The sequence below is a fragment of the Hyla sarda genome, unplaced genomic scaffold (genome assembly GCF_029499605.1).
Source record: "Hyla sarda isolate aHylSar1 unplaced genomic scaffold, aHylSar1.hap1 scaffold_953, whole genome shotgun sequence".
In the NCBI taxonomy this organism is placed as follows: domain Eukaryota; kingdom Metazoa; phylum Chordata; class Amphibia; order Anura; family Hylidae; genus Hyla; species Hyla sarda.
The window spans coordinates 101648-120298 of NW_026610983.1; the positions used below are offsets into that span (position 1 = coordinate 101648).

General features: G+C 48.1%; 6 non-coding genes and 1 pseudogene across 6 annotated transcripts; all 7 read left to right on the plus strand.

The window, feature by feature from the left end:
• The first annotated feature begins 774 nt into the window (after window positions 1–774).
• Window positions 775–965, plus strand: LOC130350904 (U2 spliceosomal RNA). The gene has a single exon (XR_008887705.1). It is a non-coding gene; the product is annotated as a U2 spliceosomal RNA (small nuclear RNA).
• A 2088-nt stretch (window positions 966–3053) lies between these two features.
• On the plus strand, window positions 3054–3244 carry LOC130350905 (U2 spliceosomal RNA). The gene has a single exon (XR_008887706.1). It is a non-coding gene; the product is annotated as a U2 spliceosomal RNA (small nuclear RNA).
• A 2092-nt stretch (window positions 3245–5336) lies between these two features.
• Window positions 5337–5527, plus strand: LOC130350906 (U2 spliceosomal RNA). The gene has a single exon (XR_008887707.1). It is a non-coding gene; the product is annotated as a U2 spliceosomal RNA (small nuclear RNA).
• Window positions 5528–7625: 2098 nt separating this feature from the next.
• LOC130350862 (U2 spliceosomal RNA) lies at window positions 7626–7785 on the plus strand (annotated as a pseudogene).
• Window positions 7786–8478: 693 nt separating this feature from the next.
• Window positions 8479–8668, plus strand: LOC130350861 (U2 spliceosomal RNA). Its single transcript, XR_008887668.1, has one exon. It is a non-coding gene; the product is annotated as a U2 spliceosomal RNA (small nuclear RNA).
• A 2082-nt stretch (window positions 8669–10750) lies between these two features.
• Window positions 10751–10941, plus strand: LOC130350858 (U2 spliceosomal RNA). Its single transcript, XR_008887665.1, has one exon. It is a non-coding gene; the product is annotated as a U2 spliceosomal RNA (small nuclear RNA).
• Window positions 10942–13030: 2089 nt separating this feature from the next.
• Window positions 13031–13221, plus strand: LOC130350907 (U2 spliceosomal RNA). The gene has a single exon (XR_008887708.1). It is a non-coding gene; the product is annotated as a U2 spliceosomal RNA (small nuclear RNA).
• The last annotated feature ends 5430 nt before the right edge of the window (window positions 13222–18651 follow it).

Sequence of the window (18651 nt, forward strand, 5' to 3'; positions counted from 1 at the left end):
ACTCAATACCACTGACATCACTAGGTGTAAACAACATCTCTCCTTTGCTGTGTATGTGACTATGGAGCTGTTTGGTGATGTCGTCTATTATGGCCTTCATAGAAGCAACAGGAGATTGTTGCATCCATCTAGAACCCTCAGAACTACAGTGCTATGATGTCACTCACTTCCACAGGCCTTGCAGAGTGTAAACAACAACAACCCAGCTTTGTTGTGTATGTAACCATAGGGATTTGTGATGTCACCTAGAACCTTCACAGCAGCGACAGCTTTATGAGGAGCATCAGCACTGCTCTGCCTGAGCAGAACCATCACCGCCATAGGTTGTCAAATAACCCGGGTTTAACCCACACAGGTAAGTCCAATGGGGTGCAGGCATGTCCTCTATGCTTACAGCTTCCCGTGGGTGTTGGTTTGATACCGTTTGGGGACAGCCAAGGAGGCATCTGCAGGCAACAAAGGTAGGTGTGTGCTTGTGTGTGTGTTTCCTATGCAGATCCTAAGCCCAGTGTCACATGCAAGTAGGAGGAGTAAGAAGGGTTCCTGGCAAATCCGGGTTATGGATTGCATTTAAAAAGGCCCCGTGGGAGTGCAATGGGCCCCTGTCTTGCTGCTTAGCAATAATGGTATGGGTTTAGGTTCTGCTGTGTGTACTGGTGGTTGACTGCCCCCCAGCCCAGAGTGTGCATGGAAAATTGTCTGGCAGCCTCCCTGACAGCAAGCAGTGATAGTGCCCATGAAGGGGACCTTGTTGGGCCCGCCCCTTTCACGGTTATCGCTTCTCGGCCTTTTGGCTAAGATCAAGTGTAGTATCTGTTCTTATCAGTTTAATATCTGATACGTCCCCTATCTGGGGACCATATATTAAATGGATTTTTGAGAACGGGGGCCGATTTCGAAGCTTGCTTCCGTCGCCCTATGCATTGACCCGATATGGCAGTATCTTCGGGTACAGTGCACCACCCCCTTACAGGGTTAAAAAGAAAGATTCCTACTTTCATTGCTACCTGCTTGCTGGCTAGCCAGCTAGCCAGCCCTGTGGGCCTTGCTGCTGCTGCTGCTGCAGCCAAAAAACAAAAGGTGGTGCTGCTGCTGCTTCTGCTTCTGCTTGTGTCTGGCCGCTGTTGGAGCGTCCAGGCACAGGACTTCTGCTGCTGCTGACTAAATGGCCTCCTTAATTGGATCATTTGAGTAGCCAGCACACCTGTGCAGGTAGGGCATGACATGATAGGCAGCTGCCTTGATAGCGGGTGGGTGCTGAATGTTCCTAATTGACAAAATAAGATTAATGCTTATGAAGAAATATAAAATCTCATCCCTTCCCCAATATCGCGCCACACCCCTACCCCTTAATTCCCTGGTTGAACTTGATGGACATATGTCTTTTTTCGTCCGTACTAACTATGTAACTATGTAACATAACATGGGGGGGGGGGGGTCTCCTGGCTGTTCACACAGGTGTGTCATTGCTGTACATTGACCATGCATTGCTTCTGTGGTATTGCAAAGGCAAAGACAAATGCTTCCAGCCATCCATTGCACTAATGGATTGGTCATCAGCTGGCTGTCTATGTCCCGCATCAATATAGACCAAAGTACAGAGGGTTAGGCTATGCTATTGTGCACCTACCTGATGCATCAGAAGGTGCGAGGCCCTTGCTAAATTCTGTGCACAGACTTTGAGATCTATGCTTTAGACTGTATCTAAACCTGCTCCAACATGGACTGACATTCTGGCCTACTTTCAGCCGATGCGACTTGTCTGTCGCTGAACAGTCGCTTTTTATGTATTCAGCACCTATGTATAATGTTGTAAAAATGCTCTAGAAGCTAAAGTCGCAGAAATGTCACACATATTTGGCCTGCAACTTTCTGTGCGACAAATTCAGACAGGAAAAATCAGTATAAATCCTTAGAAAATTATCCCCCAGTGTCTCCATCTGCTGGCGGTATTGAATAAGCATTGCTGCACTGATGGGGTATGCATTAGACGAAAAAAAAGAAGAAAAAGAAGAATAATACGCCCAGAAAAGAGGCGAAAAGGAGAAAAACGTAAAAAAACGTGAAAAAAAAGTAAGAGGAAGAGAAGGGAAAAAAAGGTGGAAATGGGTTTAAAAGTGATTTCGGCGGAGAATATATATATATATATATATATATATATATATATATATATATATATACGCGCACACACACACATATATATAAACGTATTCTCCGTTGAGATATTGCAGCCGCTGCTGTGTCCAGGCCCAGGAGCCTTAGCACTGTGCTGTGATGTCACTCAATACCACTGACATCACTAGGTGTAAACAACATCTCTCCTTTGCTGTGTATGTGACTATGGAGCTGTTTGGTGATGTCGTCTATTATGGCCTTCATAGAAGCAACAGGAGATTGTTGCATCCATCTAGAACCCTCAGAACTACAGTGCTATGATGTCACTCACTTCCACAGGCCTTGCAGAGTGTAAACAACAACAACCCAGCTTTGTTGTGTATGTAACCATAGGGATTTGTGATGTCACCTAGAACCTTCACAGCAGCGACAGCTTTATGAGGAGCATCAGCACTGCTCTGCCTGAGCAGAACCATCACCGCCATAGGTTGTCAAATAACCCGGGTTTAACCCACACAGGTAAGTCCAATGGGGTGCAGGCATGTCCTCTATGCTTACAGCTTCCCGTGGGTGTTGGTTTGATACCGTTTGGGGACAGCCAAGGAGGCATCTGCAGGCAACAAAGGTAGGTGTGTGCTTGTGTGTGTGTTTCCTATGCAGATCCTAAGCCCAGTGTCACATGCAAGTAGGAGGAGTAAGAAGGGTTCCTGGCAAATCCGGGTTATGGATTGCATTTAAAAAGGCCCCGTGGGAGTGCAATGGGCCCCTGTCTTGCTGCTTAGCAATAATGGTATGGGTTTAGGTTCTGCTGTGTGTACTGGTGGTTGACTGCCCCCCAGCCCAGAGTGTGCATGGAAAATTGTCTGGCAGCCTCCCTGACAGCAAGCAGTGATAGTGCCCATGAAGGGGACCTTGTTGGGCCCGCCCCTTTCACGGTTATCGCTTCTCGGCCTTTTGGCTAAGATCAAGTGTAGTATCTGTTCTTATCAGTTTAATATCTGATACGTCCCCTATCTGGGGACCATATATTAAATGGATTTTTGAGAACGGGGGCCGATTTCGAAGCTTGCTTCCGTCGCCCTATGCATTGACCCGATATGGCAGTATCTTCGGGTACAGTGCACCACCCCCTTACAGGGTTAAAAAGAAAGATTCCTACTTTCATTGCTACCTGCTTGCTGGCTAGCCAGCTAGCCAGCCCGCCCTGTGGGCCTTGCTGCTGCTGCTGCTGCAGCCAAAAAACAAAAGGTGGTGCTGCTGCTGCTTCTGCTTCTGCTTGTGTCTGGCCGCTGTTGGAGCGTCCAGGCACAGGACTTCTGCTGCTGCTGACTAAATGGCCTCCTTAATTGGATCATTTGAGTAGCCAGCACACCTGTGCAGGTAGGGCATGACATGATAGGCAGCTGCCTTGATAGCGGGTGGGTGCTGAATGTTCCTAATTGACAAAATAAGATTAATGCTTATGAAGAAATATAAAATCTCATCCCTTCCCCAATATCGCGCCACACCCCTACCCCTTAATTCCCTGGTTGAACTTGATGGACATATGTCTTTTTTCGACCGTACTAACTATGTAACTATGTAACATAACATGGGGGGGGGGGGTCTCCTGGCTGTTCACACAGGTGTGTCATTGCTGTACATTGACCATGCATTGCTTCTGTGGTATTGCAAAGGCAAAGACAAATGCTTCCAGCCATCCATTGCACTAATGGATTGGTCATCAGCTGGCTGTCTATGTCCCGCATCAATATAGACCAAAGTACAGAGGGTTAGGCTATGCTATTGTGCACCTACCTGATGCATCAGAAGGTGCGAGGCCCTTGCTAAATTCTGTGCACAGACTTTGAGATCTATGCTTTAGACTGTATCTAAACCTGCTCCAACATGGACTGACATTCTGGCCTACTTTCAGCCGATGCGACTTGTCTGTCGCTGAACAGTCGCTTTTTATGTATTCAGCACCTATGTATAATGTTGTAAAAATGCTCTAGAAGCTAAAGTCGCAGAAATGTCACACATATTTGGCCTGCAACTTTCTGTGCGACAAATTCAGACAGGAAAAATCAGTATAAATCCTTAGAAAATTATCCCCCAGTGTCTCCATCTGCTGGCGGTATTGAATAAGCATTGCTGCACTGATGGGGTATGCATTAGACGAAAAAAAAGAAGAAAAAGAAGAATAATACGCCCAGAAAAGAGGCGAAAAGGAGAAAAACGTAAAAAAACGTGAAAAAAAAGTAAGAGGAAGAGAAGGGAAAAAAAGGTGGAAATGGGTTTAAAAGTGATTTCGGCGGAGAAATATATATATATATATATATATATATATATATATATATATATATATACGCGCACACACACACATATATATAAACGTATTCTCCGTTGAGATATTGCAGCCGCTGCTGTGTCCAGGCCCAGGAGCCTTAGCACTGTGCTGTGATGTCACTCAATACCACTGACATCACTAGGTGTAAACAACATCTCTCCTTTGCTGTGTATGTGACTATGGAGCTGTTTGGTGATGTCGTCTATTATGGCCTTCATAGAAGCAACAGGAGATTGTTGCATCCATCTAGAACCCTCAGAACTACAGTGCTATGATGTCACTCACTTCCACAGGCCTTGCAGAGTGTAAACAACAACAACCCAGCTTTGTTGTGTATGTAACCATAGGGATTTGTGATGTCACCTAGAACCTTCACAGCAGCGACAGCTTTATGAGGAGCATCAGCACTGCTCTGCCTGAGCAGAACCATCACCGCCATAGGTTGTCAAATAACCCGGGTTTAACCCACACAGGTAAGTCCAATGGGGTGCAGGCATGTCCTCTATGCTTACAGCTTCCCGTGGGTGTTGGTTTGATACCGTTTGGGGACAGCCAAGGAGGCATCTGCAGGCAACAAAGGTAGGTGTGTGCTTGTGTGTGTGTTTCCTATGCAGATCCTAAGCCCAGTGTCACATGCAAGTAGGAGGAGTAAGAAGGGTTCCTGGCAAATCCGGGTTATGGATTGCATTTAAAAAGGCCCCGTGGGAGTGCAATGGGCCCCTGTCTTGCTGCTTAGCAATAATGGTATGGGTTTAGGTTCTGCTGTGTGTACTGGTGGTTGACTGCCCCCCAGCCCAGAGTGTGCATGGAAAATTGTCTGGCAGCCTCCCTGACAGCAAGCAGTGATAGTGCCCATGAAGGGGACCTTGTTGGGCCCGCCCCTTTCACGGTTATCGCTTCTCGGCCTTTTGGCTAAGATCAAGTGTAGTATCTGTTCTTATCAGTTTAATATCTGATACGTCCCCTATCTGGGGACCATATATTAAATGGATTTTTGAGAACGGGGGCCGATTTCGAAGCTTGCTTCCGTCGCCCTATGCATTGACCCGATATGGCAGTATCTTCGGGTACAGTGCACCACCCCCTTACAGGGTTAAAAAGAAAGATTCCTACTTTCATTGCTACCTGCTTGCTGGCTAGCCAGCTAGCCAGCCCTGTGGGCCTTGCTGCTGCTGCTGCTGCAGCCAAAAAACAAAAGGTGGTGCTGCTGCTGCTTCTGCTTCTGCTTGTGTCTGGCCGCTGTTGGAGCGTCCAGGCACAGGACTTCTGCTGCTGCTGACTAAATGGCCTCCTTAATTGGATCATTTGAGTAGCCAGCACACCTGTGCAGGTAGGGCATGACATGATAGGCAGCTGCCTTGATAGCGGGTGGGTGCTGAATGTTCCTAATTGACAAAATAAGATTAATGCTTATGAAGAAATATAAAATCTCATCCCTTCCCCAATATCGCGCCACACCCCTACCCCTTAATTCCCTGGTTGAACTTGATGGACATATGTCTTTTTTCGACCGTACTAACTATGTAACTATGTAACATAACATGGGGGGGGGGGGGGTCTCCTGGCTGTTCACACAGGTGTGTCATTGCTGTACATTGACCATGCATTGCTTCTGTGGTATTGCAAAGGCAAAGACAAATGCTTCCAGCCATCCATTGCACTAATGGATTGGTCATCAGCTGGCTGTCTATGTCCCGCGTCAATATAGACCAAAGTACAGAGGGTTAGGCTATGCTATTGTGCACCTACCTGATGCATCAGAAGGTGCGAGGCCCTTGCTAAATTCTGTGCACAGACTTTGAGATCTATGCTTTAGACTGTATCTAAACCTGCTCCAACATGGACTGACATTCTGGCCTACTTTCAGCCGATGCGACTTGTCTGTCGCTGAACAGTCGCTTTTTATGTATTCAGCACCTATGTATAATGTTGTAAAAATGCTCTAGAAGCTAAAGTCGCAGAAATGTCACACATATTTGGCCTGCAACTTTCTGTGCGACAAATTCAGACAGGAAAAATCAGTATAAATCCTTAGAAAATTATCCCCCAGTGTCTCCATCTGCTGGCGGTATTGAATAAGCATTGCTGCACTGATGGGGTATGCATTAGACGAAAAAAAAGAAGAAAAAGAAGAATAATACGCCCAGAAAAGAGGCGAAAAGGAGAAAAACGTAAAAAAACGTGAAAAAAAAGTAAGAGGAAGAGAAGGGAAAAAAAGGTGGAAATGGGTTTAAAAGTGATTTCGGCGGAGAAATATATATAGATATATATATATATATATATATATATATATATATATATATATATACGCGCACACACACACATATATATAAACGTATTCTCCGTTGAGATATTGCAGCCGCTGCTGTGTCCAGGCCCAGGAGCCTTAGCACTGTGCTGTGATGTCACTCAATACCACTGACATCACTAGGTGTAAACAACATCTCTCCTTTGCTGTGTATGTGACTATGGAGCTGTTTGGTGATGTCGTCTATTATGGCCTTCATAGAAGCAACAGGAGATTGTTGCATCCATCTAGAACCCTCAGAACTACAGTGCTATGATGTCACTCACTTCCACAGGCCTTGCAGAGTGTAAACAACAACAACCCAGCTTTGTTGTGTATGTAACCATAGGGATTTGTGATGTCACCTAGAACCTTCACAGCAGCGACAGCTTTATGAGGAGCATCAGCACTGCTCTGCCTGAGCAGAACCATCACCGCCATAGGTTGTCAAATAACCCGGGTTTAACCCACACAGGTAAGTCCAATGGGGTGCAGGCATGTCCTCTATGCTTACAGCTTCCCGTGGGTGTTGGTTTGATACCGTTTGGGGACAGCCAAGGAGGCATCTGCAGGCAACAAAGGTAGGTGTGTGCTTGTGTGTGTGTTTCCTATGCAGATCCTAAGCCCAGTGTCACATGCAAGTAGGAGGAGTAAGAAGGGTTCCTGGCAAATCCGGGTTATGGATTGCATTTAAAAAGGCCCCGTGGGAGTGCAATGGGCCCCTGTCTTGCTGCTTAGCAATAATGGTATGGGTTTAGGTTCTGCTGTGTGTACTGGTGGTTGACTGCCCCCCAGCCCAGAGTGTGCATGGAAAATTGTCTGGCAGCCTCCCTGACAGCAAGCAGTGATAGTGCCCATGAAGGGGACCTTGTTGGGCCCGCCCCTTTCACGGTTATCGCTTCTCGGCCTTTTGGCTAAGATCAAGTGTAGTATCTGTTCTTATCAGTTTTCATGCTGGTGGGGATGGGTGCTGCATGGAGGATGCAGGTGTACCAGGGCTTTCCGGGGCTGGTTCTGAGGAATCAGCTCGACGGCTGCCCCGATGTGACCTGTTCCCTCCGGGTCTCGCCATGAGGCTGAGAGGGTCTAGAGCCGAGGTACTTTTGTGCCTCGGGGAGTGGTGACCCCGAGGTGCCGAAACTCACTGGGAGAATAGACTCACTGAGTTGAAGCACGGGCACCATAATCTCTTCACCTTGTGGCACTCACCTCTTGATTCCCGGCCTTCTGGCTAGGATCAGAGAAATTTTTATAGATCCGGCCGGATGTCCGGGCAGTATATCTGCACACATTCACTTATTTATTTCTTTTTTGTCTCACTGTGTCACTTTTTGCGTGTTGTGTGTTCACAGGATTGGTCAGGATGCGGTAGCCCTTCTGGGTGTCCCTCCTGGCGGTCTAGGGGAGGTGTGTGTGGCCATTAGGTTCCGCACCTCCCTGCAAACACCCCGGGTACTCCTGCTTTGGCAGGGTACCTACCGTAATCGGCTCTGCGGGCAGATACCTTGGCTAACGCCAAGGGGGATGCCGGGAGCATTTGTGGTCCCCTAGTAGCTTCGGCGAAAAGGGACATCGAACCTGGAACCTCGCAGGTACCTTTTGGTCCGGAGGTGAAGGGTAAGGTTTGTTGGGGGGCCTCTCTCCTATCGGAGAAGGGCTTGCGATAGACCGCATCCTTTGTGCACGTTTTTTTAGTGTAACACGTTTGCACTTTTTCTTGCACTTTGGGTGAATCGAAAGCACGTTCCTCGGCTTTAGATAAAAAAAAAAAAAAAAAAAAAAAATCTGTTCTTATCAGTTTAATATCTGATACGTCCCCTATCTGGGGACCATATATTAAATGGATTTTTGAGAACGGGGGCCGATTTCGAAGCTTGCTTCCGTCGCCCTATGCATTGACCCGATATGGCAGTATCTTCGGGTACAGTGCACCACCCCCTTACAGGGTTAAAAAGAAAGATTCCTACTTTCATTGCTACCTGCTTGCTGGCTAGCCAGCTAGCCAGCCCTGTGGGCCTTGCTGCTGCTGCTGCTGCAGCCAAAAAACAAAAGGTGGTGCTGCTGCTGCTTCTGCTTGTGTCTGGCCGCTGTTGGAGCGTCCAGGCACAGGACTTCTGCTGCTGCTGACTAAATGGCCTCCTTAATTGGATCATTTGAGTAGCCAGCACACCTGTGCAGGTAGGGCATGACATGATAGGCAGCTGCCTTGATAGCGGGTGGGTGCTGAATGTTCCTAATTGACAAAATAAGATTAATGCTTATGAAGAAATATAAAATCTCATCCCTTCCCCAATATCGCGCCACACCCCTACCCCTTAATTCCCTGGTTGAACTTGATGGACACATGTCTTTTTTCGACCGTACTAACTATGTAACTATGTAACATAACATGGGGGGGGGGGGTCTCCTGGCTGTTCACACAGGTGTGTCATTGCTGTACATTGACCATGCATTGCTTCTGTGGTATTGCAAAGGCAAAGACAAATGCTTCCAGCCATCCATTGCACTAATGGATTGGTCATCAGCTGGCTGTCTATGTCCCGCATCAATATAGACCAAAGTACAGAGGGTTAGGCTATGCTATTGTGCACCTACCTGATGCATCAGAAGGTGCGAGGCCCTTGCTAAATTCTGTGCACAGACTTTGAGATCTATGCTTTAGACTGTATCTAAACCTGCTCCAACATGGACTGACATTCTGGCCTACTTTCAGCCGATGCGACTTGTCTGTCGCTGAACAGTCGCTTTTTATGTATTCAGCACCTATGTATAATGTTGTAAAAATGCTCTAGAAGCTAAAGTCGCAGAAATGTCACACATATTTGGCCTGCAACTTTCTGTGCGACAAATTCAGACAGGAAAAATCAGTATAAATCCTTAGAAAATTATCCCCCAGTGTCTCCATCTGCTGGCGGTATTGAATAAGCATTGCTGCACTGATGGGGTATGCATTAGACGAAAAAAAAGAAGAAAAAGAAGAATAATACGCCCAGAAAAGAGGCGAAAAGGAGAAAAACGTAAAAAAACGTGAAAAAAAAGTAAGAGGAAGAGAAGGGAAAAAAAGGTGGAAATGGGTTTAAAAGTGATTTCGGCGGAGAAATATATATATATATATATATATATATATATATATATATATATATATACGCGCACACACACACATATATATAAACGTATTCTCCGTTGAGATATTGCAGCCGCTGCTGTGTCCAGGCCCAGGAGCCTTAGCACTGTGCTGTGATGTCACTCAATACCACTGACATCACTAGGTGTAAACAACATCTCTCCTTTGCTGTGTATGTGACTATGGAGCTGTTTGGTGATGTCGTCTATTATGGCCTTCATAGAAGCAACAGGAGATTGTTGCATCCATCTAGAACCCTCAGAACTACAGTGCTATGATGTCACTCACTTCCACAGGCCTTGCAGAGTGTAAACAACAACAACCCAGCTTTGTTGTGTATGTAACCATAGGGATTTGTGATGTCACCTAGAACCTTCACAGCAGCGACAGCTTTATGAGGAGCATCAGCACTGCTCTGCCTGAGCAGAACCATCACCGCCATAGGTTGTCAAATAACCCGGGTTTAACCCACACAGGTAAGTCCAATGGGGTGCAGGCATGTCCTCTATGCTTACAGCTTCCCGTGGGTGTTGGTTTGATACCGTTTGGGGACAGCCAAGGAGGCATCTGCAGGCAACAAAGGTAGGTGTGTGCTTGTGTGTGTGTTTCCTATGCAGATCCTAAGCCCAGTGTCACATGCAAGTAGGAGGAGTAAGAAGGGTTCCTGGCAAATCCGGGTTATGGATTGCATTTAAAAAGGCCCCGTGGGAGTGCAATGGGCCCCTGTCTTGCTGCTTAGCAATAATGGTATGGGTTTAGGTTCTGCTGTGTGTACTGGTGGTTGACTGCCCCCCAGCCCAGAGTGTGCATGGAAAATTGTCTGGCAGCCTCCCTGACAGCAAGCAGTGATAGTGCCCATGAAGGGGACCTTGTTGGGCCCGCCCCTTTCACGGTTATCGCTTCTCGGCCTTTTGCCTAAGATCAAGTGTAGTATCTGTTCTTATCAGTTTAATATCTGATACGTCCCCTATCTGGGGACCATATATTAAATGGATTTTTGAGAACGGGGGCCGATTTCGAAGCTTGCTTCCGTCGCCCTATGCATTGACCCGATATGGCAGTATCTTCGGGTACAGTGCACCACCCCCTTACAGGGTTAAAAAGAAAGATTCCTACTTTCATTGCTACCTGCTTGCTGGCTAGCCAGCTAGCCAGCCCTGTGGGCCTTGCTGCTGCTGCTGCTGCAGCCAAAAAACAAAAGGTGGTGCTGCTGCTGCTTCTGCTTCTGCTTGTGTCTGGCCGCTGTTGGAGCGTCCAGGCACAGGACTTCTGCTGCTGCTGACTAAATGGCCTCCTTAATTGGATCATTTGAGTAGCCAGCACACCTGTGCAGGTAGGGCATGACATGATAGGCAGCTGCCTTGATAGCGGGTGGGTGCTGAATGTTCCTAATTGACAAAATAAGATTAATGCTTATGAAGAAATATAAAATCTCATCCCTTCCCCAATATCGCGCCACACCCCTACCCCTTAATTCCCTGGTTGAACTTGATGGACATATGTCTTTTTTCGACCGTACTAACTATGTAACTATGTAACATAACATGGGGGGGGGGGTCTCCTGGCTGTTCACACAGGTGTGTCATTGCTGTACATTGACCATGCATTGCTTCTGTGGTATTGCAAAGGCAAAGACAAATGCTTCCAGCCATCCATTGCACTAATGGATTGGTCATCAGCTGGCTGTCTATGTCCCGCATCAATATAGACCAAAGTACAGAGGGTTAGGCTATGCTATTGTGCACCTACCTGATGCATCAGAAGGTGCGAGGCCCTTGCTAAATTCTGTGCACAGACTTTGAGATCTATGCTTTAGACTGTATCTAAACCTGCTCCAACATGGACTGACATTCTGGCCTACTTTCAGCCGATGCGACTTGTCTGTCGCTGAACAGTCGCTTTTTATGTATTCAGCACCTATGTATAATGTTGTAAAAATGCTCTAGAAGCTAAAGTCGCAGAAATGTCACACATATTTGGCCTGCAACTTTCTGTGCGACAAATTCAGACAGGAAAAATCAGTATAAATCCTTAGAAAATTATCCCCCAGTGTCTCCATCTGCTGGCGGTATTGAATAAGCATTGCTGCACTGATGGGGTATGCATTAGACGAAAAAAAAGAAGAAAAAGAAGAATAATACGCCCAGAAAAGAGGCGAAAAGGAGAAAAACGTAAAAAAACGTGAAAAAAAAGTAAGAGGAAGAGAAGGGAAAAAAAGGTGGAAATGGGTTTAAAAGTGATTTCGGCGGAGAAATATATATATATATATATATATATATATATATATATATATATATATATACGCGCACACACACACATATATATAAACGTATTCTCCGTTGAGATATTGCAGCCGCTGCTGTGTCCAGGCCCAGGAGCCTTAGCACTGTGCTGTGATGTCACTCAATACCACTGACATCACTAGGTGTAAACAACATCTCTCCTTTGCTGTGTATGTGACTATGGAGCTGTTTGGTGATGTCGTCTATTATGGCCTTCATAGAAGCAACAGGAGATTGTTGCATCCATCTAGAACCCTCAGAACTACAGTGCTATGATGTCACTCACTTCCACAGGCCTTGCAGAGTGTAAACAACAACAACCCAGCTTTGTTGTGTATGTAACCATAGGGATTTGTGATGTCACCTAGAACCTTCACAGCAGCGACAGCTTTATGAGGAGCATCAGCACTGCTCTGCCTGAGCAGAACCATCACCGCCATAGGTTGTCAAATAACCCGGGTTTAACCCACACAGGTAAGTCCAATGGGGTGCAGGCATGTCCTCTATGCTTACAGCTTCCCGTGGGTGTTGGTTTGATACCGTTTGGGGACAGCCAAGGAGGCATCTGCAGGCAACAAAGGTAGGTGTGTGCTTGTGTGTGTGTTTCCTATGCAGATCCTAAGCCCAGTGTCACATGCAAGTAGGAGGAGTAAGAAGGGTTCCTGGCAAATCCGGGTTATGGATTGCATTTAAAAAGGCCCCGTGGGAGTGCAATGGGCCCCTGTCTTGCTGCTTAGCAATAATGGTATGGGTTTAGGTTCTGCTGTGTGTACTGGTGGTTGACTGCCCCCCAGCCCAGAGTGTGCATGGAAAATTGTCTGGCAGCCTCCCTGACAGCAAGCAGTGATAGTGCCCATGAAGGGGACCTTGTTGGGCCCGCCCCTTTCACGGTTATCGCTTCTCGGCCTTTTGGCTAAGATCAAGTGTAGTATCTGTTCTTATCAGTTTAATATCTGATACGTCCCCTATCTGGGGACCATATATTAAATGGATTTTTGAGAACGGGGGCCGATTTCGAAGCTTGCTTCCGTCGCCCTATGCATTGACCCGATATGGCAGTATCTTCGGGTACAGTGCACCACCCCCTTACAGGGTTAAAAAGAAAGATTCCTACTTTCATTGCTACCTGCTTGCTGGCTAGCCAGCTAGCCAGCCCTGTGGGCCTTGCTGCTGCTGCTGCTGCAGCCAAAAAACAAAAGGTGGTGCTGCTGCTGCTTCTGCTTCTGCTTGTGTCTGGCCGCTGTTGGAGCGTCCAGGCACAGGACTTCTGCTGCTGCTGACTAAATGGCCTCCTTAATTGGATCATTTGAGTAGCCAGCACACCTGTGCAGGTAGGGCATGACATGATAGGCAGCTGCCTTGATAGCGGGTGGGTGCTGAATGTTCCTAATTGACAAAATAAGATTAATGCTTATGAAGAAATATAAAATCTCATCCCTTCCCCAATATCGCGCCACACCCCTACCCCTTAATTCCCTGGTTGAACTTGATGGACATATGTCTTTTTTCGACCGTACTAACTATGTAACTATGTAACATAACATGGGGGGGGGGGGTCTCCTGGCTGTTCACACAGGTGTGTCATTGCTGTACATTGACCATGCATTGCTTCTGTGGTATTGCAAAGGCAAAGACAAATGCTTCCAGCCATCCATTGCACTAATGGATTGGTCATCAGCTGGCTGTCTATGTCCCGCATCAATATAGACCAAAGTACAGAGGGTTAGGCTATTGTCACGATGCCGGCTGGCAGGTAGTGGATCCTCTGTGCCAGAGAGGGATTGGCGTGGACCGTGCTAGTGGACCGGTTCTAAGCCACTACTGGTTTTCACCAGAGCCCGCCGCAAAGCGGGATGGTCTTGCTGCGGCGGTAGTGACCAGGTCGTATCCACTAGCAACGGCTCACCTCTCTGGCTGCTGAAGATAGGCGCGGTACAAGGGAGTAGGCAAAAGCAAGGTCGGACGTAGCAGAAGGTCGGGGCAGGCAGCAAGGATCGTAGTCAGGGGCAACGGCAGAAGGTCTGGAAACACAGGCAAGGAACACACAAGGAACGCTTTCACTGGCACTAAGGCAACAAGATCCGGCAAGGGAGTGCAGGGGAAGTGAGGTGATATAGGGAAGTGCACAGGTGAACACACTGATTGGAACCACTGCGCCAATCAGCGGCGCAGTGGCCCTTTAAATCGCAGAGACCCGGCGCGCGCGCGCCCTAGGGAGCGGGGCCGCGCGCGCCGGGACAGAACAGACGGAGAGCGAGTCAGGTAGGGGAGCCGGGGTGCGCATCGCGAGCGGGCGCTACCCGCATCGCGAATCGCATCCCGGCTGGCAGCGGAATCGCAGCGCCCCGGGTCAGAGGACGTGACCGGAGCGCTGCCGCGGGGAGAGTGAAGCGAGCGCTCCGGGGAGGAGCGGGGACCCGGAGCGCTCGGCGTAACAGTACCCCCCCCCTTGGGTCTCCCCCTCTTCTTAGAGCCTGAGAACCTGAGGAGCAGACTTTTGTCTAGGATGTTGTCCTCAGGTTCCCAGGATCTCTCTTCAGGACCACAACCCTCCCAGTCCACTAAAAAAAAATTTTTCCCTCTGACCTTTTTGGCAGCTAAAATTTCTTTGACCGAGAAGATGTCCGAGGAGCCGGAAACAGGAGTGGGAGGAACAGATTTGGGAGAAAAACGGTTGAGGATGAGTGGTTTGAGAAGAGAGACGTGAAAGGCATTAGGGATACGAAGAGAGGGAGGAAGAAGAAGTTTATAAGAGACAGGATTAATTTGACACAAAATTTTGAAAGGACCAAGATAGCGTGGTCCCAACTTGTAGCTAGGGACACGGAAGCGGACATATTTAGCGGAGAGCCATACCTTGTCTCCAGGGGAAAAAACGGGGGGAGCTCTTCTTTTCTTATCCGCGAACTTCTTCATGCGTGATGAAGCCTGTAAGAGAGAATTTTGGGTCTCTCTCCATATGATGGAAAGGTCACGAGAAATTTCATCCACAGCGGGCAGACCAGAGGGCAAGGGAGTAGGGAGGGGGGGAAGAGGGTGACGGCCGTACACCACGAAAAATGGGGATTTGGAGGAAGACTCAGAGACCCTGAAGTTATACGAGAATTCGGCCCATGGGAGGAGATCTGCCCAGTCATCCTGGCGGGAGGAAACAAAATGTCGCAAATAATCACCCAAGATCTGGTTAATCCTTTCTACTTGTCCATTGGACTGGGGATGATATGCAGAAGAAAAATTTAATTTAATCTTGAGTTGTTTACAGAGAGCCCTCCAGAATTTAGACACGAATTGGACGCCTCTATCCGAGACAATCTGCGTAGGCAACCCGTGAAGACGAAAAATGTGTACAAAAAATTGTTTAGCCAACTGAGGCGCAGAAGGAAGACCAGGAAGAGGGATGAAATGTGCCATTTTGGAGAATCGATCAACGACCACCCAAATAACAGTGTTGCCATGGGATGGGGGTAAGTCAGTAATAAAATCCATACCAATCAGAGACCAAGGCTGTTCGGGGACAGGCAGAGGATGAAGAAAACCAGCGGGCTTCTGGCGAGGAGTCTTATCCCGGGCACAGATAGTGCAGGCTCGCACAAAGTCCACAACATCCGTCTCCAGAGTCGGCCACCAATAGAAGCGGGAGATGAGTTGCACAGATTTCTTGATACCCGCATGACCTGCGAGATGGGAGGAGTGACCCCATTTGAGGATTCCGAGGCGTTGGCGAGGAGAAACAAAGGTCTTTCCTGGAGGAGTCTGCCTGATGGAGGCAGGAGAAGTGGAGATCAGGCAGTCAGGTGGAATGATGTGTTGCGGAGAGAGTTCAACTTCTGAGGCATCCGAGGAACGAGAGAGAGCATCGGCCCTAATGTTCTTATCGGCAGGACGAAAGTGAATCTCAAAATTAAATCGGGCAAAGAACAGAGACCACCGGGCCTGGCGAGGATTCAGCCGTTGGGCAGACTGGAGGTAGGAGAGGTTCTTGTGGTCGGTGTAGATAATAACAGGAGAACTTGATCCCTCCAGCAGATGCCTCCATTCCTCAAGTGCTAATTTAATGGCTAGAAGCTCTCGATCCCCGATGGAGTAGTTCCTCTCCGCTGGAGAGAAGGTCCTAGAGAAAAAACCACAAGTGACAGCATGCCCGGAAGAATTTTTTTGTAGAAGAACAGCTCCAGCTCCCACTGAGGAGGCATCAACCTCCAATAGGAAGGGTTTGGAAGGGTCAGGTCTGGAGAGGACGGGAGCCGAAGAAAAGGCAGACTTGAGTCGTTTAAAGGCGTCTTCTGCTTGAGGGGGCCAGGACTTGGGATCAGCATTTTTTTTGGTTAAAGCCACGATAGGAGCCACAATGGTAGAAAAATGTGGAATAAATTGCCTGTAATAATTGGCGAACCCCAAAAAGCGTTGGATAGCACGGAGTCCGGAGGGGCGTGGCCAATCTAAGACGGCAGAGAGTTTGTCTGGATCCATCTGTAGTCCCTGGCCAGAGACCAAATATCCTAGAAAAGGAAGAGATTGGCATTCAAACAGACATTTCTCAATTTTGGCATAGAGTTGGTTGTCACGAAGTCTCTGAAGAACCATACGGACATGCTGGCGGTGTTCTTCTAGATTGGCAGAAAAAATTAGGATATCGTCCAGATATACAACAACACAGGAGTATAACAGATCACGAAAAATTTCATTGACAAAGTCTTGGAAGACGGCAGGGGCGTTGCACAGTCCAAAGGGCATGACCAGATACTCAAAGTGTCCATCTCTGGTGTTAAATGCCGTTTTCCACTCGTCCCCCTCTCTGATGCGGATGAGGTTATAGGCGCCTCTTAAGTCCAATTTAGTGAAGATGTGGGCACCTTGGAGGCGATCAAAGAGTTCAGAGATGAGGGGTAAGGGGTAGCGGTTCTTAACCGTGATTTTATTAAGACCGCGGTAGTCAATGCATGGACGTAGGGAGCCATCTTTTTTGGACACAAAGAAAAATCCGGCTCCGGCAGGAGAGGAGGATTTACGGATAAAGCCCTTTTTTAGATTCTCCTGGACATATTCGGACATGGCAAGAGTCTCTGGGGCAGAGAGAGGATAAATTCTGCCCCGGGGTGGAGTAGTGCCCGGGAGGAGGTCGATAGGCCAATCATAAGGCCTGTGAGGAGGTAGAGTCTCAGCTTGTTTTTTGCAGAAAACATCCGCGAAGTCCATATAGGCCTTAGGGAGACCGGTTACTGGAGGAACCACAGAGTTACGGCAAGGGTTACTGGGAACCGGTTTTAGACAGTTCTTGGAACAAGAGGACCCCCAACTCTTGATCTCCCCAGTGGACCAATCCAGGGTAGGGGAATGAAGTTGAAGCCAGGGAAGACCAAGGAGAATTTCCGAGGTGCAATTGGGGAGGACCAAAAGTTCAATCCTCTCATGATGAGATCCGATGCTCATAAGAAGGGGCTCCGTGCGGAAACGTATGGTACAGTCCAATCTTTCATTATTTACACAATTGATGTAGAGGGGTCTGGCGAGACTGGTCACCGGGATGTTGAACCTGTTGACGAGAGAGGCCAAAATAAAATTTCCTGCAGATCCAGAGTCCAAGAAGGCCACTGTAGAGAAGGAGAAGGCAGAGGCAGACATCCGCACAGGCACAGTAAGACGTGGAGAAGCAGAGTAGACATCAAGGACTGTCTCATCTTTGTGCGGAGTCAGCGTACGTCTTTCCAGGCGGGGAGGACGGATAGGACAATCTCTCAGGAAGTGTTCGGTACTAGCACAGTACAGGCAGAGGTTCTCCATACGGCGTCGTGTCCTCTCTTGAGGTGTCAGGCGAGACCGGTCGACCTGCATAGCCTCCACGGCGGGAGGCACAGGAACAGATTGCAGGGGACCAGAGGAGAGAGGAGCCGAGGAGAAGAAACGCCTCGTGCGAACAGAGTCCATATCTTGGCGGAGTTCCTGACGCCTTTCGGAAAAACGCATGTCAATGCGAGTGGCTAGGTGAATAAGTTCATGTAGATTAGCAGGAATTTCTCGTGCGGCCAGAACATCTTTAATGTTGCTGGATAGGCCTTTTTTGAAGGTCGCGCAGAGGGCCTCATTATTCCAGGACAATTCTGAAGCAAGAGTACGGAATTGTACGGCATACTCGCCAACGGAAGAATTACCCTGGACCAGGTTCAACAGGGCAGTCTCAGCAGAAGAGGCTCGGGCAGGTTCCTCAAAGACACTTCGGATTTCCGAGAAGAAGGAGTGTACAGAGGCAGTGACGGGGTCATTGCGGTCCCAGAGCGGTGTGGCCCATGACAGGGCTTTTCCGGACAGAAGGCAGACTACGAAAGCCACCTTAGACCTTTCGGTGGGAAACAGGTCCGACATCATCTCCAGATGCAGGGAACATTGGGAAAGAAAGCCACGGCAAAACTTAGAGTCCCCATCAAATTTATCCGGCAAGGATAAGCGTATCCCAGGAGCGGCCACTCGCTGCGGAGGAGGTGCAGGAGCTGGCGGAGGAGATGACTGCTGAAGCTGT